Here is a 25,031-nt window from a genome sequence, read left to right as displayed (position 1 = left end):
TTATAATGTGTTCTGGCCAAATGTATGTAATACCAATTTTAGGTTACTATCACATGCACCTGAGCATACATTGATAACATATTGGGAACTGTTTAATCACAGGGACTCCACTAGATTTTCTAAAAAATGTATTTAGTAAGCCTCAAGCCTTGGGAGTAGTTTGAAAAAAAGTTATGTTACACCAAGGTAGCACACTATGCAAAGTAGTAATCAAGTTTACAATAAAAAAAATGCTATAATAAGATCGATGCTTATACATATAAAGCAAATTAAAGAAAAGTTCTTATGATGTATCAACTCAAGGTAAATACTAGCTTAAAAAATATTAGTGTTTTTCTTACTGATATAAAGGAAAAGTATTTTCCCAGGCAACTGGTTAATAATGAGCACAGTTCTGCATGAATCAAACATAGAAAAGTCTTTGAATGAGAATGTTTTCATCAAAATTTCCTAAAGTCTTCATTAAATTTACCTATTTATTTTGAAAGCATATAAAGCTCCATGCACAGTGGGAAGTCAATAATAATCAACAAAGAAAATTCCAAAAAGAGAATAGAATAAAATAGGGCTTTTTTTGTTGCTATTACAACTTAAAAAACCTTTCGTGGTTTAGTGATATCTTTGTGTTTATATTTGCTATTAAAATGAATTTTTGCCCAATATTTTAATTTTCAAGGCAAAGGACTGTGTCTATTGCTTTCATTTTAACCTTGTACTATCTACATAACTGACTTACTATTTCACTTTTCACATGATGTCAACACAGCTTTTCAGGGTTTATTATGTGTCATGATGATGAATAGATAGAAAGTGATTCCTTTTTTAAGGAGCTTACAGACTATTGGCAGGGACAGAAAGGTAAACTAACAATTGCGATTCAGAGGTCAAAAAGGAGAGCACGGTGATCTGAGATAGGAAGACAGGATCAATACTGCAGGAGGACGTCAGGAAGAACTTGGTCGTCACGGAGACCTTCATGGTGGAACATGGGTCAAGGGAGGAGCAGGCAAGGTCAAGAGAGAGCAGGAATTCATTGAGAAACCATACGTTTGAGAATGGCAAGTTGTCTAGAATGGTGGAAGCTATTTGTTTAGTGTTTATCTTCCCAGATAGGTTTCAAGATCTATAAAGCTAAGAAGTATGTCTTTCTTGTTCAACATGATTTTCCTTTCTAGTGCCTAGGAGTGCCTGACACTTTGAAGAAACTAAATGAATATACTTATATTTTAATTAATTAATTTTATTAATGAAGTAAATATATATTTAATAATATTTTATCACTAAGTTATTGCTTTCAATAACTTTAAATTAATTTTAATAATAAAAATATATAGTATGTAAAAGTTTTATAATATAATAAATATCCACCACCCAGATTTAGAAAAAAAATATTGCCAACCCATTTTATACCCTGTTATGAAAATGCTTCTCCCCAACCCATAACTGCTATTCTGAATTTTATATTTAACATTCCAGTACAATTTATTTATAATTTTGTTATATAGTTTTTGTGGAAGTGCTTAAACTTTATATAACTATTGTAATGATATTTATTTAATCTGTGATTTGGTTTCATTCCTTAACATTGTGTTATGAGATTCATATTTGTGACTATAGTTATTAATGTTGATTGCTTCATAGTAGACTACTGTGTGATTATACACAATTTTTCTTTATCAGTTTTGCTTATGATGGCCATTTGTTTCCAGTACGTTGTTCTTATAAACAGTGATGCTATAAATGTTCTTGTATATGTCCCTAGTATCCGTGTGAGAGTCACTGTACGTGAGTACGTATCAAGAAGTAGATTTGCTGGTCTGTGTTGCTCAGCCTCCTCATTGACATTTGGAATTGCAGCCTTTTTTAATTGTTGTTAATCTGATATATGTAAATGGCATCTCATTATTTTTATGTTGAATTTGTCGAATGATTCTTGAGGTTTTATTTTTATATACTTATTGACCATTTAGTTTTGTCTTCTATGAATTGCTAGTTTGTCTCTTTTGCAAATTCCACTTATACATAATTGGTCTCTTTTAATTGATGGAGTTATCCATTTTATTGATTCAGTTATCAGTAATATGTATTGCAAATGTAATTTCTCTTTACTTTGGTAAAAGATACAACTGTCAATCTTTCTCCTTTTGGGCAAGGCAAGGTTTCATAGGTGGTGTATGTGGTCTACTGCACTTCAATCAGGACATATATAACATTTGGTTTCTCTTCTTTATGGTCTTGTCTGCCATTGATAATCATTACCTAGGTCCATTAATTCATTGGGAGTTTAAAAAATGGTGATATTTGAATTTTTAAAACATCTACATTTATTTTTTTGGAATAGATCTACAAAGAGAAACTTTTACAATAAATATTTGCATAGTCTGAGGACTCAGGAAATCTTTTAGGAAATATAGGATTAATTCTGGATTTTTTTTTCTTTTTTTCTTAGTTTCCAAGATAATGAGATTGTTCTCCAGCACCCTCCAAAGATAACCAATGCATGCATTTATTTATTTTTGTATTTCTATAAATCATAAATAATTAGCATTATTTTGGAGCTTCTGGATTTAAATATATTTGATATACAGTAATGCTTTGGTTTGAGAGCATAATTTGTTCCAGAAATAAACTGCTCGTATTGCAAGACATCACTCGTTGACCAAGTTAAAATGTATTAGGAAAGTTTGCTTTTCTTGCAGAACACTCACAAACCAAGTTACATGCAATCCAAAGTTTTACTGTATTTTAATCCATTGCTTTTGTTATCTTTATTGACTCATAAATTTTTTCATCTTTGACCAGTGTAGCCCAATCAGAATTGTTTATGAGAGTAGTCTTTGAGAGCTTCCTTGCTCTCTGGTATGAAGATGTTCCAAGATCATCTTATACATTTTCTGTTCCAGATATGGAATCAGCCATATCTCCAATGGCACTTAATTTTTTATTCCATTTATTCTCTACTACAGTAAAAGATATATATTTCCATTTCAGCGACTTCCAAGAGAAATTTTAACATACATATATAAGGTGTGATAAAAAATATGGTGAATGTTTAAATTTAAAAAAATATATATATATTACAGTATAAGACACATTGCCATTAATCCCCCTCAAAATACTCCCCCTTGCTTCGAACACACATCACATCATTCTTGTCACTTTCTACAGTTCTGGAAGTCCTCTTTCATGAGTGTCTTTAGTTGTGCTGCCTTGATTGCCTGAATCGATTCAAAACGTTTACCTTTCATGTTCATTTTGACTTTGAGGAAGAGCCAGAAGTGGCATGGTGCCAGATCCAATGATTAAGGTGGATGAGGACACACCATAATGTTTTTATTTGTCAGAAATTGCCATACCAAAAGAGATGTGTGACAAGGAGCATTGTCATGATGGAGGATGATTTACAGCACACTTTAAAACATACCTGCTCTCAACCGTAGTTCACACCCAACTGACTGCACTGAACAAGTTGAAACTTGTCACACACTGTTACTAAGGTTTGACACACCGCTTCCTGTATTGAAGATCTCTACCTTCTGTTGGATGCCACTCAGCAGCAGCATTCACCATATGTTTTGATCACACCTTGTAATTTGCTTAAAATATATAGTCCTATCTTTGCACATAAAATAAAGATATTAGAGGTCTCATCACACTGAAAATATTACTCTGAACACTTACGTATTTGTTTGCTAGGGCTACTGTAACAAAGTACCACAAACTGGGTGACTTAACATAATTTTATTGTCCCACAGTTCTGGAGGCTAGAAGTCCAAGATCAAGGTGTCACTATGGTTGGTTCCTTCTGAATGCTATGAGAAAGAATCAGTTCCGTATCTCTCATGCTCCTGGTGGTTTGCTGGCAATCTTTGACGTTCCTTGGCTTATAGAAACATACCATGGTCACTGCCTTCATCTTCACATGGTTTTCTTCTTGTGTGCTGCCTGTGTCCAAATTTAGCCTTTTTATGAGGACACCCGATCATGCTGGATTAGGACAACCAGTCATATTGGATTAGGGCATCCTAATGACTTCACTTTAACTTGATAACCTCTATAAAGACCCTATTTCCAAATAAAGTGACATTCTGAGGTGTTGCGGGTGAGGACTCCAACATACCTTTTTGGCAGAAAACAATTTAACGCATAACAATTGCCCTCTCATTATAAAAGTTATTATAAAATTTGTATACATTTTACCCCAAAATAAATGTTATTACTTTTTAAATACAGTCCATCTTGATTTATATTTTTCCTTATGTTTGCCCATTTTTTTCATACCATTCTTTCTTGAATCTTAGGCCTCCCCTTCTTGGATCATTTTATTTCTGCCTTGAGTCATCCGTTTGAAATTACTTTAGTGAAGTCTGTTGGTGGTGAGCTCCTTTAATTTGTGTTTGCCTGAAAATGTATTTATTTCATGCTCATTTTTAAAAATAACTTAACTGTTTCCAATTTTAGATAAACTTTTATTTTCTCTCAGCACATTGAAGACATGTTTCTATTCTCTCTGGCTTCCTTTTTGCTGTTGTAACATCAGTTCAATTTTTATTTGAGGGTAGGTTGTCTGTTTTAACAAGTTGCTTTTAATTTTATCTTGTCATTAATGGTCTCACTTTGACTGCAATATAACTGGGTTAAGATTAGTTTTTATTTGGCCTGTCTGAGATTTGTTTTTCTAAATCTAAGAAATTGTGTCTTTTCTCAATTGTGGAAATTTTTCATTATAAAAAATATTAATATTTTTAAAATATATTCTCCCTTCTCACTGCACTTTTATTCTGAACTCCAGAATTAGACATGTGTTAGGACTTTTACTTCTGCCTTTCTTATCTCTTAACCTGTAGTCCATATTTTTTTAAGTTCTTTATGCTAAATTTATATAATTCTTCAGATCTTTTCTCCAATTTATTCATTTCTCTTCAGCTGTGTCTGGTCTGATGGTTAACCTATTGCCAGAGTTTTAGTTTAAATAAATATATTTTATTTCTATAAATTCTATTTAGTCCCTTTCAAAACTTATGTAATAGTTAAAACATTCTCTTAATATTAGTCCTTGGTCATATTTACGATATTCTTTTTGTATTTACAGCATCATTTTAAGCATGCTAATTTTATACTCTGCATTAGGTAATTTTAACATCTTAGATACTGTGTCAGGTCCTAAGTCAAGTCTATCTAATTCACTATGCTCACTGTTGCTTGTTTCTTGTGTGTGTGAGCTCCTATTTGGCTGACCTTAATTTAAAGGACACAAGATGAGAATGCCTTTTTCCAAATAAATATGTATCTGCTTCTGGTAGGTCCTCTGATGCATTACTCACCTGAGAGAACTCTAAATTGTTAGCATGGTGTTTCTTGAACTGTGCAGGTGTTGTAAATTCCAACCCTGAGCTCATGTGTAGATAAGCTTGCAATAAATTGTCAGGGGAGATTTTTTCCCTGACCTGAAGCCAAAGACTAGGATTTTAAAAGTTTTCTTTTGAATCCCTTCACTAAGATGCAGAATTTTTCCTAGCTCAGGCTTTCACTGGGACCAGCCTTTTGGGCATCCTAGCTTATGTGTGAGTCAGGTATTTGCCCATCTCGCTAGACAAAAGGTATTCGCTGTCAAACCCTGTCCTCTGTTTCTAGTATTGTAGACCCGTCCAGGGTAACCACGGCTTTAGTGCTAGCTTATCACCCTATATTTTAATGAATATCTTTGTTTTGAAGATATCCATCTCATAATTTTTAGGCGCTATTAGTGGGAGAATTTTCACAATAGCTAGTCGAACAAGTAGAAGTTTGAATTAAAAACAATTTCCAACTCCATTGTAGCAAGGTTATTTCAATAAATGTTGAATCTTTAGAAGACTAAAACTGAATTCTGTATTTAAAGGCCTAAGAATAATCTTTAAAATGAAATTTGGATTTATGTGGAGGTAATGTCAAGAAAGTAAAATTTAAGAATGTCAAGATTATCAAGACTAGCACCAACATTTTACTTAATAAAGTGTCTGTCCTCCTAACCAACATTGTCAAAATGTTAGAGAAATTATATAGTTATGATACAAACTTTGAAACTTATCTGTAGAACTGATCAGCCAAACAGTTGATATTAATCATATAGAAGTCATTCAGTAGAAGAAAAAATAATAACCTATTCATAAAACTTGATTTAAATGTCATTTCTTAACGTCAATATATTTAACATTCTGAAAGTGAAAACACCTACTAAAACTACTAAAGCACAAATATATATTTAAATAAAGAGCATTTTAGAACTGAGCTGAAAAGATCGTCTAGGTGTAACTTAACCAGTTAACCATCCTTCAACAAAATTTTTCCAAAACAAACCCATTCTAGTATTAGAGATCCCTATAATTTCTCTTACAACCTACTGTAATACAAAAGAAAACTTTTCTGTATCAAAATGTTTCTTTTTATTTAAGCTAATTTAATCATTTTCAAGTTCAATGGATCACAATGTATTATATTTTTATTATAAAAGTGCTATCCTAGATTCTTCATGTTTAGTTAATTTTAAACACTTCAAATTAAGCTGGTAAGAATCAGCAAGGGGTATACAATCTCTAATAACTAAAAAGTCTTCTTAAGCTTTTTCCTATTGGCATAGCACAGTATTTACCTTGGCAATAAAGAAATAGCAAAAGGAAGAGAAGCTAAAAGGACATAAAGCACCAGGTAGCATTTTTAATATCCCTGGCAGAAATTTCTGGCCTTAGCAACATATAAACTAGCATCTAAAAAAGTGCATTATCTCATTTTTATACAGACTCCTACAAGAAGGGGGAGGGGAGGGCGAGAAGATAAATGTGCAGTTGGCAATTTAAGAACTGGTGAACTATGGGTCAAATTTTGCCCCAATGAATAAGCAATAAAACTCCACCAAACACAGTTTATAATTGCATGGTCAGTAGTGACCTTCATCAGAGTGGTTTCTCTGGATTGGTAGAACAGATGGAGAATTATCTTTTTAAAATATAAATCAGATCATCTAGCGCCCCTGCTTAAAGCGCTTGAAGCAATTATATTGCTTTCAGAATAAAATCCAAATTTCCTATTAAGACCTTCAAGACCTTACAAGGTTTGGCTCTACCTTTCTTTGCAACATTGTTACATTATACTTTCCTCCTCTCTGACTATATTCAGGCCACACTGACCTCCTTTCTGTTCTTGTAATATGCCAAGTCTTTTACCAAGCCAAGGTAATTCTGTGGGGGAAAAAATAGTCTTTTATCTTGTACTGGAACAACTAGATGGATATCTGTATTTTAAACATTAGCCTCAATTCATACGTCACACCATAAATACAAATTAGCTCAAAATGAATCATAGACCTATGTCTATATAAGAAGTAAAATATAAAACATCCAGAAGAGGGCCGGCCGAGTGGCGCAATGGTTAAGAACTGGCTTGGGACGCCAGAGGGCCCCGGTTCGGATCCCACATATGAGGGCCAGTGACACTNGGATCCCACATATGAGGGCCAGTGACACTGCCCTCCACAGCTAAGATGCTGAACAACAGCTCAACCTGGAGCTGGGCTGCCATGAGTCGCCGGCGACGGTGTAGGCTGCAGCCCCTGTGGCAGTGGGTTGCCATAGGCTACCTTGTGTAGCCAGCAGCCAGCGTGAGTGGCCAGCAGCCGCTGTGAGTGGCCGTCCAGAAGCCGGCGACTGATGAGCCTCGCCTGGGAAGAGCGCAATGATGGTGCCAACTTGGGCCAGTGAGGCAGCGTCCTCCACAACTGGACTGAGGAACAAAAGGACAGCAACTTGTCTGTTCCCCTTCCCCCAATTCCCCAGCGCTGTTCCCATCCCCCTAATTCCCCAATAAAAAAAAAATAATAAAAATAAATAAAAAACATCCAGAAGAAAATCTTTGTGACCTGGTTCAAAGACTTCTGAAATAGGACACAACAAACATCAATAAAAGAAACAAAATTATAAAATGTATTTAATGAAAATTAGAAACTTTTATTCTTAGAAAGACAAAGTTGAGAGAAACAGAAGGCAAGCCTAGACTAGGAAAAAATATTTCCAAAATACATCTGACAAAGATTTGTGTGCAAAATATAAAAGAACTCTTTCAATTCCATAATAAGATAAAAACCCATATTAAGAGGAAGACAAAAAAGATCTGGACACTTCACCAAAAAAGATAAACAAAATGCAAATAAAATCATGAAAAGATTCTCAACATCACAAGTCATCAGGGAAGCAAAATTAAAACCATGATGAGATAACACTACACACCACTAGAGTAGCTCAAATTAAAAATACTGACAACACCAAGTGTTTATTATGTGGTACAATGACAAATCTCATACATTGCTGATGGAATGCAAAATGGCACAGCCACGTTGGAAGTCGGTGTAATGGTACCTTACAAAGTTAAACATATGACCCAGCAATCTCACTTTTAGGCATTTATCCAAAAGAAATGAAAATGTGTGTTCACGTGATGACTTGTACCAGAGGTTCACAGCAGCATTATCCACAATTGCCAAAAACTGGAAACAACCCAAATGTTCACCAACATGTAAATGGATAAACAAATTGTTATATAACCATACAATGGAATACTGCTCGGCGATAAAAAGGAACAAAATACTAACACATACAAAATAACCTGAATCTAAAATATCATGTTAAGCAAAAGAAAACAAACACAAAAGATTACAGATCACTTGATTCCATTAGTATATGAAATTCTAGAAAAGGTAAAGAGCCTCGTGAGACAAAGATCAGGGGTTGCCTGGGACTTAAAGATGGAGCAGGGGCTCAACTGCAAAGGGACACAAGGAAAATTTTTAGTGTGATGGAACCGTTCTATATCTTGAATACTGTTACCAAAATTCACCAAACTGTGTACGATAATCAACATTCATCAAACGTACACTTAAAGTAGGTGAGTTTTATGGTATGTAAATTAAATCTTGATAAAGCTAAAAAAAATAATGGCAACCATAACAATTGTTTAGAACCAGACCAACTTCATGTTTGAGGGTAGAAGAGTATTTTATTTCTGACTTCGTTTAGAATTCCTATTGCATGGTAACAATAAAAAATAGACTGACTTTTAGTCATCCCCAGAGGAGACGAGGAATGAGATGTAGAAGTGAAAACAGGACTTAGTGAAAGTCTGCATGAAGAGTGGGTTGCACAAGTCCTTTTCCCATCCTGCTTCTAAAATACTAGCAGTCTTCATGTTCCCCCAGGCAATTAAAAGATTCTTTTCTTTCAAAATAAAATACATAACCCTAGAAAAAAGTTCTTCAAATACAGACATGGGAGTTTACCCAGTGAAATGGACTCACATTTAACAGGGCCCGGGCACATTCAGGCACGCACGAGTAGAAGCCAGGAACACGAGACCCGGGTATGTCCAAATATCTGCAGGCCAGGGTACAAGCCTTGACCCCAGAGCCTACTGTGCAGGCGCCTCAGCTCCGGTTACATAAGCCCTTATCTAAGCATGACTTGCACTTGTGGGAGGGAGCATGCGCACTCCCCTGCGCTCTCCTCCCCCAAACCACTATATAAGGTTCTATTGCTGATTGAAGAGGTTGGTTTTTCCTCATATCGGCTCTGCGTGCCTTTTTTACGCTGGGCATCTCACTGCCGAAACCTCCCCTGCAACCCCCCCTCCCCCCACTGGTGATGACAACATTCAACCCCCCTAGAAAAGACCTATAAAGGGCAACACCACTCATTCATATAGCTTCATGGTGTCTCATTCAGAAATATTCGGACAGCACAGAATCATCAATGAGATATCATGAGACCTTGCAATGTAAGAGAGAAGCCAATAAAAACACGTGAAGGGTGCAGAAACGATGTATGAAACAAGAGGAAGTTCAGGAACAATTTCATTAATTCATTCAACAAACATTTGGGAGACTGCAGTTTTACATTATGTTGGGCTTTATACTGTTAGTCAAATTAGATGGAATTAAATTAAATTGGTGAAAAAATAGTGAAGTAGGCAGCACAAGAGCTTGTTTCATGTTCTTGCTAATAATTTGCCTTGGCACAAATTATTTATCCAATGTGGACCTCAATTTGCTCATTTCTCAACTAGGTATAGAAATATCTGATCCTGTGGGGTAGGGCAGGCCATGACTTGAAGGAGTGCAAGGTGTCTTCTGGAGTTTGGGTAATGTTTTGTTTCTCTACCAGGATGGATGTGTTTATTGGATAATTATGACTTGTGCACTTTTTGGTATGTGTGTTATACGTCAATGAAAAGGTTACCAAAAAGATGAGTTTTAAGGCCTCTTCCTAACCTGAGGAAATTCTTGATTCTATGACTGTTTTGATTAAAGCATTATGGTAGAGAAAAGAAATCTGAACAAGAAGACATTTTAAAACATGATCCTAGACCTTTTTAACCTACTAGCTGCGATCTTTAACCAAATGTCCCATCTCTAAAGAACTCCATTTTTTAATATATATATTGAGAGGTGAAATCAATTTAGATTTTCTTCAATGCCCCCCACTTTCTAAAAGTATGATTATTGTTTTATATATATATATATATATATATATATATATATATATATATATATATATATATATATATATATATTTAACCCTAACTGATGATGTACCAAAGCATTGTCAAGTAGGATTGTTCTCAGCCCTTTTGTTGTAAACACATCATCAAGTTAGATATTTTTGGTTTGTAAATTGTGCTATGAATGACAAGCATGACTTACTCACATAATTAAGTTCTGGGTCCTACCTGAAATCTTCTTTATGATACTAATTTGCTTAGGGAACCATTCTCTTAGCAATAAAAAGTTGGGATTAAATAGTTTTACCATCTGTAAATATGTTTTATTGAGCAATCATCAAAATATTTTTATTCTCCCCTGTTAGGCTTTTATATTTTCTTTCTCACTCTACTCTTTTTTTTTCCCTTTAGAGGAAGAGCTTGACCATCTAGCCTTATTCCTCTACTTGAAAAGCTCATAAAACTTTTTAGTTTAAAAATCATTACTCTTTGGATCTGCCTATGAATCTTTATTTGAAACAGAGAAATAATGGGAGTTATTTTGAGTTTTTGACAAAGATTGTAAATTCTTTAATTCTTTTCTCTATAACCCATTTCATTTATAGACCTAGTTCAAGAATTAATGGATCATCTAGAGTGAGCTATTTCTTGCCTCTGGATAAGAGTGGGGTTTTTTTTCCCCTAAAGTTTAATAGTACCTCTGAAAGCCTTAATGTTATTAACACCGTTAAGAAAAATGAATTTTTCTGAAAAAATCTTATAGGCATCTCTCCCTAAGGAAGCCTCTTCAGAGACCCCCCTGAGGTTATTGTTTGGGTCAGTTATTTAGGTGTCTTCTTTGAACTACTCTGTTGCTACTTTTGTACTTTTTCTTGGAGAAAGGTGAACAGTCTGAATGTTGGCAATTTCTTTCTAAGGCCCTAGGAATTCAGACAATGGTTTGCTTCAATTTTGAAATGATCAATCTTTCAGAGATATTTGGCTTTGGCTTTTCATCATTCTCACCCCCTTTAGAGACAGTGTTTGGGGGCTACACTTTTTGGAGTTAACACTTCAGGCAACCAGCTTAATGGGGAGCTATATGATGGATGTGCTTTACCAATTAGTTACTAATGTGTTTTCATCACATCTTGCTTTCAAATTTCAATATTATTCCTCATTTCTTAGAATTTTAAAACTAAAAAGTCCTAAAAAGCAAGAATTCACTGTAAAAGCTAGCTTGTCACATTATTCTTGACATGGATATACATTTCTATTTTCCCTCACAAAGTTTATAGACTCAGCAAAGAAATTTAAGAGGCCTCTAAAAGAAATGCCCTTAAGTCATCTCAGAAAGGTAATTACCTCTCTTTTTCTTAAAAATATCCAGAAGTCTACCCAGGCCTCTGCTGGTAATGGGCTGTGTTACCTCCAACCCTGAAGCAGACATAAAACTCTTCTTCTGCTGTCTCTGCTGTCACATTTTTCTTTCCTTGTGAAAAATTACCTTTTCCCCTTTTTGCCAAATACTATCTGTTTTGTAATTTTAGGTCCATCTTTGTCAGTCCTCTCCTTCCAAAAGAAGACTGACCTATAGAAAAACAAGCATTTGTTTCTTAGCGTGTCTAGAGTTTTCTTCTCCTAAGGAGAGATATGCAGATAGGAGAAGTCTTGTCTCTGGCCATGTTTCTTCCATTTCCCCAAGATCTATAACAAAACCTCTAAGTCCCTAGATCAGAGTTTGCAAATTCAATCTAAGGGAAAAGCAAGGCTTACCCCATAAGAATGTCCTGCCCACCTTCAAATTAGTTGGTCTCAAGTTAAAAGATGGCAGCTCCCAGCACGGCACACTCTGAACTCCATGCCTGCTCTGTCCAGGTCACCATGCCAGGCATTGGGAACACCACTAGGTCCAGAGTAGTCTGTAGTCCACAGCCTTACACTTAGCACTTAGTCAACATTTTTAAGCTCATAAGGATTCCAAACATTACCATGTGTGATCTCCTCAACAACCTTCTGAGGAAGGCAGGGCAGGAAAATAGATTCTCCCTCCCTCGCCCCATTTTACAGAAGAAAGTGACAAAGAGACAACGCCATCTTCTCAGTTTAGGAAATGGGGTGTTAGAATCCTGCTCTCCTCCCGCCAAGTCCAGGTCCTCACTCACAACCTCCACTGGTAGCCTCCAATCTAAATCCTGGAACATCCCATAATAGTTCTATTTGTTTCATTCACTTCTCTCCTATAATCCTTTCGTTGTAGATATGTTATAGTGTCAGAGCACAAACGCTAGATGCTTTTCAGCTCAGAACCCAAGTAAGTGGGGTTTTTTTATTTTATTAGTTTCAGGTGTACAAAGCAATGTGATAGTTAGACATTTATACCCCTCACAAAGTGATAACCCCCCAATCTACTACCCCTCTAACATCATATATAGCTGTTACAATTCCATTGACTATCTTCACTATGCTGTTTTCCATACCCCGTGACTATATATATATTACATATATATATATATATATATATATAATATATGATATCTATATTATATAGGTATTTTATATATATATATATAATTATAGTTGACATTTAATATTATTCTACTTCAGCTTTAGGTGTATAGCACAGTGGTCAGGCATCTACACAGTTTATGAAATGATGTCCCTAATAAGTCCTGTGCCTATCTGGCACCCTATATAATCTTTACAACATTATTGAGTATACATTTTTTTTTAAAAAAAAGAACGTTTCCAAGTGTTAAGTTGTTAATTGTGTTAAATTCTTTTCTCTGAGAAAGTTGATGTGACATTATCGAACTTACTGATGACACTTGTGACAATCTTCATTACTGATCAACACTAGGTAAAGTCAAAGAATATGGTTTCAGTGAAATTATCAATTAAGTGACAAAATCTGAAACTATCTAGATGAGGAAAGAGCCTCTCATTACAAGTGAAGCAGCTTTCTGAGATACTGTGGAGTGAGTTTCTTCATTTCCAACAGGCTGAGTCCCAGATGCCATCTTTCCTCCTGAGCTAATTGAAAAGCATATTTTTTTTAGCATGACAACTGTTATTTCTCAACACAGCTGCAAGCGAGTCTAAGGACGTCATTAACAAGGAACGTTATCCCAGGACTGCTGCCACCTGCATAATCCCTAGGATGGTTAATACGTGTTTTTGTCTATCTTGGCGTTTGTCCCTGCCAACAAGGGAAATGCATCCCAGGGTGAGCAAACTCATCAGAGTTTGTGGGATGACAGTGTTTGGTTTTTAGAATAAATGAGATCATCATTCGTATCAGCAATAAAAAAGTAAGCATTTACTGTGTATCTAGCAGGACACTGGCCTAGGATTGGGAGATACAGGGTATAAGATAGACATAGATTTTTACTTAAAGGAACTGATGATAAAGCTGGAAATGTAAGACATGCACCTAAAAATGGAAATTGCAGTTGCAATATAGTACCTTTAAATCCAAAATGAGTAATGTGGAGATAAGTGTTATGGAGTAGTAGCGAAGGCTGAGGCAGGCAAGGGAGCCCACTAACTCTGGTCTATGAGACTTACTAACTACATTTATTTCTAATTCAGTCCTCATCATCACCATACAAAACAAAATACTGTGATTTCCTGCATTCCTCCCCCATTTTACAGATGAAGAAAATGAGGCTTAGGGTTAAGTAACTTGCCTAAGTCACATACCTGGTGCTCAGGTATTCTGAATACTAGATCTTAACCACGATCCTAGATCCTTTTCTGAACATGAAGGTGATTGGGAAAGGGGCTCATCTCAGGGAGAAAGACCAGATGAGTATAGCCAGAGGACTCATTGGAGCTAATCACGAAGCACTGCAGGATCCACTCAGGCTGTTGGTTGGCTTTATTAGTCCAACTCCAGGTGGCAGGGGTGACTCTACAAGAGATGGAGCACTGAGAGAGGAATCCTGAGGTGGCAACACTAATGAATCAAGCAGGTAGCACCCTCCAGGACACGTGTTGGCAAGCAGGCTGGAGGTTATGGAGAGAATGCTGGATTGTGGGCAGGGCAAGGTGAACATCTTTACAGATACCAATAGGCCAAGGTACCAAGAAGGCAACTCTTACACGGAGCATGGCATGGATCACAAAGTAACTGTTTTAACAAGAGCAGGACAGGGAGAGATGGGACCCTGGAGTCACTCAACACAGGATAGGGTAGGCATCGCGGAGACAGGATCAGTGGCAGCTGCCAAAAGGAAGTTCAGCCAAGCAAACAGAGCTTGATATCCAGCAGTATGGCATGGCCTTTTTAGCATAAAGATGCATTAAGCTCTCACTGGGTGGGGAAGGGTGCTAAACTCATCATCCAAGTCAGATGCACTTTGAAGGCCGTAATGAAGTAGGGAACCAGAGTCCAGAGATAAGGCCCAAGGACAGAGCCGGAGTAGCAGCAAAATGAACTCGATGCAAAGTTATATCTTTCCCTGGCGGGAGCCCTGATGACTCTTCTGTCTGGGTCAGAATTGACCAAAGAGCCTAAGATGGCAATGAGTCCGTGGGTAAGGATCAAACACCCCCCTTTTTTTAATTAAAGTTTATTGGGGTGACAATTGTTAGTAAAGTTACATAGATTTCAGGTGTACAATTCTGTAATACATCATCTATATATCACATTGTGTGCTCACCACCCAGTCAGTTCTCCTTCCATCACCATGTATTTGATCCCTTTTACCTCATTTACCCTCCTTACCCTCTGGTAACCACTAAACTATTGCCTGTGTCTATGAGCTTTTGCTTATTTGTTTGTCTTATTCCTTTGTTGTTTTCAGTTTTATATCCCACATATCAGTGAAAGCATATGGTTCTTGGCTTTTTCTGTCTGACTCATTTCACTTAGCATAATAATCTCAAGATCCATCCATGTTGTTGCAAATGAGCACTGTTTCATCTTTTCTTATGGCTGAGTAGTACTCCATTATGTACAAATGTACCACATCACCCTTAGCTATGGTTTAACTCGTACTCATTTGGAGTCACTTTTTGTTTTGTTTAGTTTTTTTGTTTTTTGTTTCAGGTGTTGGAGTCACTTTTTAGCAAATATTTATTGAGTGCCTACTATGCTCTGGGCACTGACCCAAGCGGAAGTTTACAGCCGTGAACAAGACACACAGGACTTTGCTCCTTGGTACTCGCATTGCAGAGGGATCATAACTAAATCAATTAAGATGAGACAACAGTGCTCCAGGAAAAAGAAATGGCTTTGCACAGGTGCAGAGGCAGACAATATCATGGATTATTTGAAACAGACACGATTTAGATTTTGTAGCAAAAGGTTTATGGAAGGAATCGAGAGAATTCGGTCACGTGCTGTATCCAGAATCACCAAAGTGCTGTATGTTTGGGCTGGAAGAGCCTGTGGGCCATCTTTCCCATCCGTCCCTCTAGTCTGCAGAGACCTATAGCCCAGGGCAGTGGAGTGAGAGGAAGTAGGAACTCACAAGTCTCAGGGAGCTTAGGTCCTGTGGCAGTTACTTCGACAGGAACTATCCGAGTCATCAGTTCACTGGATCGGGTGTGGTCTAAAGAAATGCCAGTGGCCCAGGATCCAGTTAGGGAACCTCATCTCGCCCTTATTCTCCACCTTGAATAAGTCCCAGTTCCTGACAGGGTTGAGGCTTGATGTTCCCAGAAGCCCCTTCCAATTCTGAAATCTTTTCATGCTTTAAAGGACCCCTGCCTAGTTACCAGTAATGAGCATTCAGTGACATCAGAGAAGTGGGGGAGGAAGGGGAGGAAGCAGCAGGCAAACAGGTTCTGGTCCCTATCCTGGGCTCGGCTGTGACCTTGAATAAGTCACATAACCCCTCAATGTTCTCATTTGTAAAGTGTGGGATTGCCAAGCCATCTTTCGCTCTAGGGTTCCTTAAGCTTAGAAGCTCAGTTTGTTTTGACAGTGAAAAATGAGCAACACACAGCAGATGTACTGTTTTTAAAAAGGATGCTAGCTCTCCATAAAAACATCTTAAAACAAAAAAGTATTAGTTACCTGCTCCTTTACACCTCATCTTCCCCACCATAGCTTGTAATTTTGCAGAGTCAGTGGTGTGAAGCTTGGGTTTCGATGATGTCTGCTTTTAATGGTCATGCAGCGGTTAAGTAAATGCTTTTTAAAGTGAAATGCAAAGGAGTCTAGAAAGAAAACAAAAGTCAAATTATTCAATTTATTTTTCACAAATTAAACTCATTGCAATGTATACACAGGCTTCTGATGCAACCAGAGATCCTCAGGGGGTTCCCCACATGGCTCTACAAATGCCATCAGCTCTCAGCAAGCTTCGTAGCGCATAATGAATGCGCCTGTTCCAACAATACCATCAACTGTTTCTGAACCAAAGCCTGCTAAGATTTTCCTTTTGCTTTATTCAAGGTGGGGGGGAAAAATGACCAGAAGGGAGACTTGTCATCAGAGGAAAAAGTGACAACATGTTGGCTAATTTGCTTCCCTAAGGCCTCTTGGGAGTTCTCACCTATGGTCTGGTTTATTAGCCCAGTTTTTTCTAATCATAGATAAAATCATGATGAGAATTCAAGTTCAATCTGGCAGCTATAAAAATGTATTTTGTTTATTTCAGGAAAAACGAAGACCCAAGTGTACAAAATAAAGCTAGAACATGTAATACACACAATTTTATATACATTGGCCAGCATTTCTTAGCACTGCACTTAAATGACTGCAATGCAACCTCTAGATGAGAGGCACTAGCATATATTGAGCGCAGACTGTGCCAGGTACTGTGCTAAGTGATTTACATGTAGTGTCTCATCCCATCCTCCCAACAACCAAATCTGAGAAGCAGTAAAATGGCTGTCTTCTCCAAGCCAGCCTCTGCCTCCTGCTTTTGCTATTTTGATAAATGGTACCATCACTCCACCTGCTACCTAGGCCTGAGAAATCCATTATTCTTCCCAAATGTACACTCAGATCAAGAGACTCAGGGACTGAACCTCTTGGATAATGTCTCATATGTCTTTCACTTCCCTTCCGTTTCTCGCACAGTTCTCACCTTCCCCTTTTAACTCTTCTTCTCTATCAAAATGCTTCTGGTGCATAGAGGCTTAGCCCAAAGCCCCCTTCTCACTGCCCACTGTCTTTCTACACCCTTTACCTGCCCCCTCCCTACACACACATGTTTTCTGACGGACCTGATGATCTCTACCAGTATCGCCCACCCACCTGCCACCCTCCCAGCAAGCACGGACTTGATTATACCGTGTTATTTTAACCTAGGCTCACTCTGGGCTATTTCTTCATAGTCTTGTCTTTCCAAATAAATTGAAATTTCTTGAGAGTAGGATCATCATTTCTGCAGCCCCTAGTGCAGGGGTCCATATGGGCAACTCAGGAACAACCAAATAAGCCATGTATGTGGGTATAATAAGCTCTACAATTGTTAATAATAATATCACTTACATAGTGTTTACTAAGGACCAGACACTCTTCAAGGCACTATATATATATATATATATATATATATATATATATTAACAACAGCCATAAGAAGTAGTTATTATTATATCCACATTTTACTGGTGAGAAAACTAAGGCACAGAGAGGTTAGGTGACTTTCCCAAGGTCATAAAGTTGGTAGGTAGTAGGTTCAAGATTTGAACCAGGCTACCTCATTCCAACATCTGTGCTCTTAAGTGACGAAAGAAAGGCTATTTGGACTGTCTACCTCCAAAGACACCAATACATTTTCTATTCATTTTCAACATCTGAACAAATAAGAAAACATTTAACCAGATAGTCACAAACACACTAGGTGTCTCTCATTTCCTTGTCAGCAGAATTTTAACTTTTCATGAGTGACAGGAGGGTGAGAATTGGAATTTATTCTGATATACTCGGGTACTTCTCCATTTGATTAATTTGCTTTTATCTGTGTTGAACCCAAGAGAGTGCCCATTGAATAGGCAGAAGGGTACTTAAACCACTGAGAAAGCAGACACTTCCTGTGTAGCACAGCTTTGGGCTTATCAAGACTTGGCAAGTATCTGAAATTTCACCACCAGTAAGGCTTTGATGTCTGTTAAAAGTAAAATCCCCACAGAAAAGAAGCACCTCACCTGTCACAGACATCATTTCAATAAAGAGCAAAGATTTCATTTCAATTAGGAGGAGTAGAAAAGCAAGCATTAAATGCCTAATGTGTCTGGAAAGGCAGCTTGGTATGGTAAAACCGAAGTATTTCAGAATGCCTGAATTCTATTTCTAACCTGGTTATTAAATTTGAGAAACTCTGGGCAGCCATTAGGCCCTGGGAACCTCAGGGTCAGCTGTACAGGACTCGTTAGAATGAATGAGTTAGAGGACATGTCCCACTAGACTGTGTGCTCCCTAAGGGAGAGACCAGGTGTGTGCTGAGGCAACTCTAAATTCCAACGCTGTGTCCAAGGAGTAAATGAGTCATTAGTGTTAACTTAGAGCTGTGATAATGGCCCCTTCTAGACCTTTATATTAATTGCCTTTTAGACATTTCTATCCAGATATCTCATTTTCATTTAAAACCCAAAATGTCTAAGACCCAAATCTCTACCTTCCTCCGGACACCAGATCCTTCTGACATCCTTGTCAGTATCCTTGGCTTAAAATTACCAATATTTCTGATATATTGGAATTCTATGGCTGGAAATGATCAGCACCCCCTTTGCATCTCTTTTTCAGCAGCCCTAAATCCTAGGCTTTCCTTAGATTGTCCCAGCTCTCGGCTCTCTGTTTCATCTCCTCTGCCAACACTGAATCACTGTTTTTACCTCTCAGTGGCACGTCTTGCCTTCTGGCTTTCCTCGTCTAAACAAGTCAGCCACATTTAACTTTCTGACACATGCTTTGAGGATGTCACTGGCTTTCTCCAAAACTTTTCAACAGTTCACCACAATGCAAATAAATGTTTGATTCTGTTCCATGTCGTGTAGGTACAAACAATGTCTGCATCAACCAGGACCCAGTTAACACACACAAACCACAGCAGTCATTTGAGCTGATAAAATGTTACATAAAGAATTGTTAACTAGGTAAAGGTGGGTAACTACTAAAAGGTATAAAAGAGAACTCAAGTTACAAGGTAGGAACTTCAGAAAGCAGCTACTATCCTCAGGACTGAGGGAAAGTAAATAAGGAAAAAACTTAAAAACTTAGAGGAAAGGGCCTCTCCTAATACCTAATCATAGATCTCATTATATCATTGTACCTATTATTCTGCCCTATAGAGTAAATACATCTCTCCTAGCTTGGCCCATTATAGCTATAATAATTCTATATAATTCTATGTACAATACAATACGTAAACAACTAATTATATGACAAACATAATAATTATATGCTATATGCAACTCTGTGTACAAACATAATAATTATATGCTATACACAACTCTGTGCGTTCCTTGGACATTTTCAGTACGTTAGTTTGTCTTCTTCTGGTTCAAGGCATTGTTATTGAAAAGCCTAATGACAGTCTACTCTTCTTTCCCTTGGATTGCTGGGATATTTGTTTTGGGTCAGTTTTCCCAGGTATACCATATGCTCTTTCTGGATATAATTTCAAAATGTTTTAGTTTATGAAAGCTTTCTTGACTTGTGAAATAAAAATTAGGTATTTCTAACTTGTTATGATTCCTTATTCATGGACTCATATATATTATTTACACACATGTTGGATCTTTGCTGCTGGTCTTCTGAATGTATCACACCCTTGCTAATACATTTCATCTCTTTCTTCATTTTGTTTTTTTTTCTTTCAATTTTTTGTTGTGGTAAACTACGCAACACATAAAATTTACCATCTTAATCATTTTAAGTGTACAGTTTAGTGGTATTAAGTACGAACCTTGTTGTGCAATCATCACCACCATCCCTCTCCAGAACTCTTTTCTTTTTTTTTTTTTAAAGATTTTATTGGGGAATTGGGGGAGGGGAACAGCGTTGGGGAATCGGGGAGGGGGAACAGACAAGTTGCTGTCCTTTAGTTCTTCAGTCTAGTTGTGGAGGATGTCGCTTCACTGGCCCATGTTGGTATTGTGATATTTGCGCTCTTCCCAGGTGAGGCAGTCACTCTCTGGCCATTGGATGGCCACTCACGGCAGCTCACAAAAGCTCACGCCTGCTGCCGGCCACTCACGGTAGCTTACAGCAGCCCATTGCAGAAGGGGCTGCAGCCTACACCATCGCTGGTGACTCAGGGCAGTCCAGCTCCAGGTCGAGCTGTTGTTCACCATCTTAGCTGTAGAGGGAACAGGATCATTGACCCTAATGTGGGATCCGAACCCAGGCCCTGCTGCTCAGAGCTGGTGTCCCAAGCCAACTCTTACCCAACACGCCACTCAGCCGGCCCAAGAACTCTTTTCATCTTGAGAAACTGAAACTCTATACCCATCAAACAATAACTCCTCAGGGATGTCCCCCCACCACAAGCCCCTGGCATTTTAATTTCTTTTTGATCTTTAGGTTTTTTTCCACTCATCTTCTATTTATTATAAAGCATTACCTATTGTATGTATTTGCTCTTGTGTTAATCTTCTAGTTAGTCTAAATTTCTGAAATGTTTTTTGTTTTTTATGTCTAATTTTTCCTTGCATTCTACCACTTCATGATTGAGTTTTCTTCATTATGAATTATCTTGCATGTCTTCTTACTTACCTCATTTTTAAATATTAAGTTATAGTTTTCATTTTTGTAAGAATATCTTTCTGACATGTCTTCATTATCTATAGAGATTCTACTCCTTATTCTTTCTTTTTTATCCTGTAATAAATTAAAATGTGATTTGAACTGTATCCTTTTCTGTTCCTCCTGTTTACATAGCATTAGATTTTCTGAACTTTTATAAAGGAGGCTTGGCTTAGAATAGTGTTTATGATTTAACATCTCTAGGCCACCCTCTTCTGGTTGTTTTTGCAGAGTATTCAACAACATGAACATTTAAATTCTAAGATGTTCAGCTTCCTTTCTCCCTTACCAGCTTGATCTAGATTTTATGTTTCTTTCGTCTCTGTTGTCCTCTACCTGTTTAATTTAGATTTTTCTCTCAGCAGTTGATTCTCATTTTGGACTATCTCCCCAGCTTTGTCCTGGGAGCGACCTTTGTTTGGTAGCTTTGAGGTTGAAGGGAGCCCAGGTTCTTCCGGCCCCTTCAGCCTTACCAGGCTGTGCCTCACCACGGACACTTGTAGATCATGAAACCCCCTCCCAATTTCAGGTGCTGTTCTCCACTTGGCTCGCTGTTTTCCAGGTAAATGCGTATTTGTTATTTTGAAGTCATCAGGTTTGTCAGGAACCCCACTGCTTCTCTCTGCCGCCTCTTGGACAGATGCTAATACCCAGGAGGTCTGGTAGTTGTTCGTGATTTGTCATTATTTGCTCATAGTTGACAGTTTGTGGGAATACCCTGTCACATAGCTTTGTGAAGATTGTCTGTAGCCGGTCGTTTTTCTGTCTTAACTGTTCTGTGTGTTTTATAGGGGAATTTGGGGAGATGCCACTGCCTTCTTCATAGAATCCTCAGAGCATATCTTTAATTTCCTCGCTAAGTATATGTAGGAAGGGTTTAATAACTATTTGAATAAACAACCTTAAAAGTTTGAGGTATCATTTATTTCACATACTTTAGAATGTTAGAGCAAGAAGCTGCAAAATTGTAAAGGAAGTGAAGTTTACTTGTGGCATCAACTCACCAACTTTCCTCATAACTCCTCATTCTGTGCTTCTGACATCTTTCTTTTCACCTGTTTTCTTGTTCTTTCTCAGGTACATTCCCCTCCTGCCCTATCTACCTATTTACACGTTGTAGGATTCATGTTGCTAATATTTGCTCAGCATTTTTTCTTCTAAGTTTTTGAGTTAGATTTTCCTTTCTGAAACTGCCCTCATTAGGTCTGATGTCAAGATTATGCTAACAAAACTCTTATGATGATTTGCCAGGTGTTCCCTCTTTCTCTATGCTCTAGAATAGTTTGTGTATGATTGGAATTACTCATCCTTTGAATATTTGCTGAATTCAGTATTCTTTGAAGACACTGGTAAAACATTCTGTGCCCATACATTTTGAGTAGAAATACTTTTAATTACAAAATCAATTAATCTATTAGATATAAAAATATTAACATTTTTTACTTCTTCTTTAGTAAATTATATTTTTTAGGAATTTGTCCAATGCTATTATAAACTCAATGCTGTTTATAGTATCCTCTTATTATCATTTTTTTCTGCTGGTTCTATTGATATGTTCTTTTTATTTCTAATTTTTGCCTTCCCTTTTTTATTTTCTTGAATTCACCAGAGATTTATTAAATGTACTCTTTTCAAACAATTGCATTTGCCCCTGCTGGGCCTCTTAATGGCATGTTAGTATTCTATTTCATTAAATTCATATTCTGTATTCTGTTATTCTTTCTATTTTCTCTGGGTTAATATTGTTTTTTCTTAACATTTGAATATAAATTATTACTGTATTGATTTCCATCCTTTCTTATCTACTACAAATATTTAAGACTGAAAACTTTTCCCTGACCACTGCCTTAGCTGTATCCAACAAGTTTTAAAAAAAAAGACTTTATATTTTCATTTAGTTCCAAATATTTCCTGACTTGTTATATCTTTTGACCCATAAGTGATTTAGAACTGTGTTTCTAAAATTTCAAACATACAGACTTTTTCTCTTTGTCACTGAATTCTGACATAGTCATAATGAAGTCAGATACCTAGTTTCTATGATAACAACTTTTTGAAATGTGTTGAGATTTGCTTCATGGCCCAGTATGCACCAACTTGTGTAAACGTTCCATGGGTCCTTGAAAGGAGTGACATGTGTATGCTGCAGCTGTTGGTGTAATATTCTCCTTATGTCCATTAGATCAAGCTTGTTAATTGTGTTGTTGAAATATTTTATATCCTCATTCAGTTTTTTGTCTGCATAAAATCACTCTGAAAGAATACACAGGAGACTAGCAACATTGATTGCCTTGAGGAAAGGAATCATGTAGCCATGGAAGAACAAAAATGGGGACCCTCAGAGCTACATACACTGCAGATAATGCTATACCCCCCAACCTAGCCCAGGGCCCTGCCATTACATAGACTGCAAAGGAGACCACCAGACTTCCTCCTGGCCCTGGAAAGATCCCCCAACGCCCAACACACAACACTCCCAGCCTCACTACAACAGTCTGCTCAAGATATTAATCTTACGAAGGAAGCAAAGATTGGAAGTGATGGTACATTTTCTCCTAAGAGATCATCGGGAGTAAACCCACCCATCCTCACATCCTTGTTTATCTCTGTCACCATGAGCAGTTAAAGGTGCCAGGTTATCCTCATTATCTTTTTCATAAATCCTGCACATCCCCTCAGTCCCACATACTTACCCATCCAGGAAAGTTTCACTGTGCCCTCAGGAACTCAACTCTACATCAGCAAAATTGTCTATTTCCTCAGCCTCATCTCAGAACGTTCCTGCACCTTCTTGCTTTGACTGAAACCTGCTACCCAGCTGTGTATTCATACTGCAAAAGTGGTACCTATTTGTCCTCTCACACCCTGAAGTCCACAGTCTGGAGTAGAGTAAGCATCCTCACTATTGCTTCCAGACCACTGTACTCCAAGTATGGTCTGCAGATCACCAACAACCACAGCATCTAGGATCTTATTGGAAACATAGAATCTCAAATCCCACCTGAGAGCTACTGAATCAGAATCTACATATTTTTTTCTAATTTCTGGAAGGTTTTTTTTAATTAAAATTTATTGGGGTGATAATGGTTAGTAAAATTCCTAACCATTGTAGTAACCAAGTGTATAATTCTGTAATACATCATCTATATATCACATTGTGGGTTCACCACCCACAGTCAGTTCTCCTTCCATCACCATATATTTGACCCCCTTTACCTTCTTCTACCAAACCCCTGCCCCCTTACCCTCTGGTAACCACTAAACTATTGTCTGTATCTATGAGTTTTTCTTTCTTTATCAGAATCTGCATTTTAACAAGATATTTCAGTATCTTGCATTTACATCATAACCTCATTTTCAAGCGCTCCACACAAAGCTAGGATAAAGTCTGAAGTCTACAAAGCTATGCTACACATTGCCTCCAGTAACCCCCACAACCAACGCTTGTGTCTCCAGCTTCTTTCCTTAGTTCCACTCAGGCTCTCCTTTCTTTTCATCATTCCTCAAACACATCAGCATGTTCCTGCTCAGGCCCTTTTTACTTCCTGTCTCCACTGCCTGGAACGTTCTTCTATCGGATAACCTCACAGCTCATTTTGGCACTGCATTCAGGGCTCTACTCAAACCCCTTTCTCAGGAAGCCCTCTTTGATCTCCCTGCATAAATACAGAATTTGCCTATACCTCCCCATAACTATTACCTGCTTTCTTTTCTTCAAAGAACTTGGATCTATTCTATCTTATTCTATTCTGTATTTCATATTATTCAACATTTGTTTTATTTTTATTGTCAATCTCCTCAACTCACTCTCTCTCTCTCTCTC

General features: G+C 37.4%; 1 pseudogene; it reads left to right on the top strand.

Annotated features, from left to right (window-relative positions):
- Positions 1-25,031, top strand: part of LOC109394159 (60S ribosomal protein L12-like) — a 105,910-nt pseudogene that overhangs the window by 29,654 nt on the left and 51,225 nt on the right.

This window comes from Hipposideros armiger, unplaced genomic scaffold (genome assembly GCF_001890085.2).
Source record: "Hipposideros armiger isolate ML-2016 unplaced genomic scaffold, ASM189008v1 scaffold_413, whole genome shotgun sequence".
Lineage (NCBI taxonomy): Eukaryota > Metazoa > Chordata > Mammalia > Chiroptera > Hipposideridae > Hipposideros > Hipposideros armiger.
The sequence above is the reverse complement of the archived record's forward strand: the minus strand, read 5'-3'. Positions and strand labels throughout refer to the sequence as shown.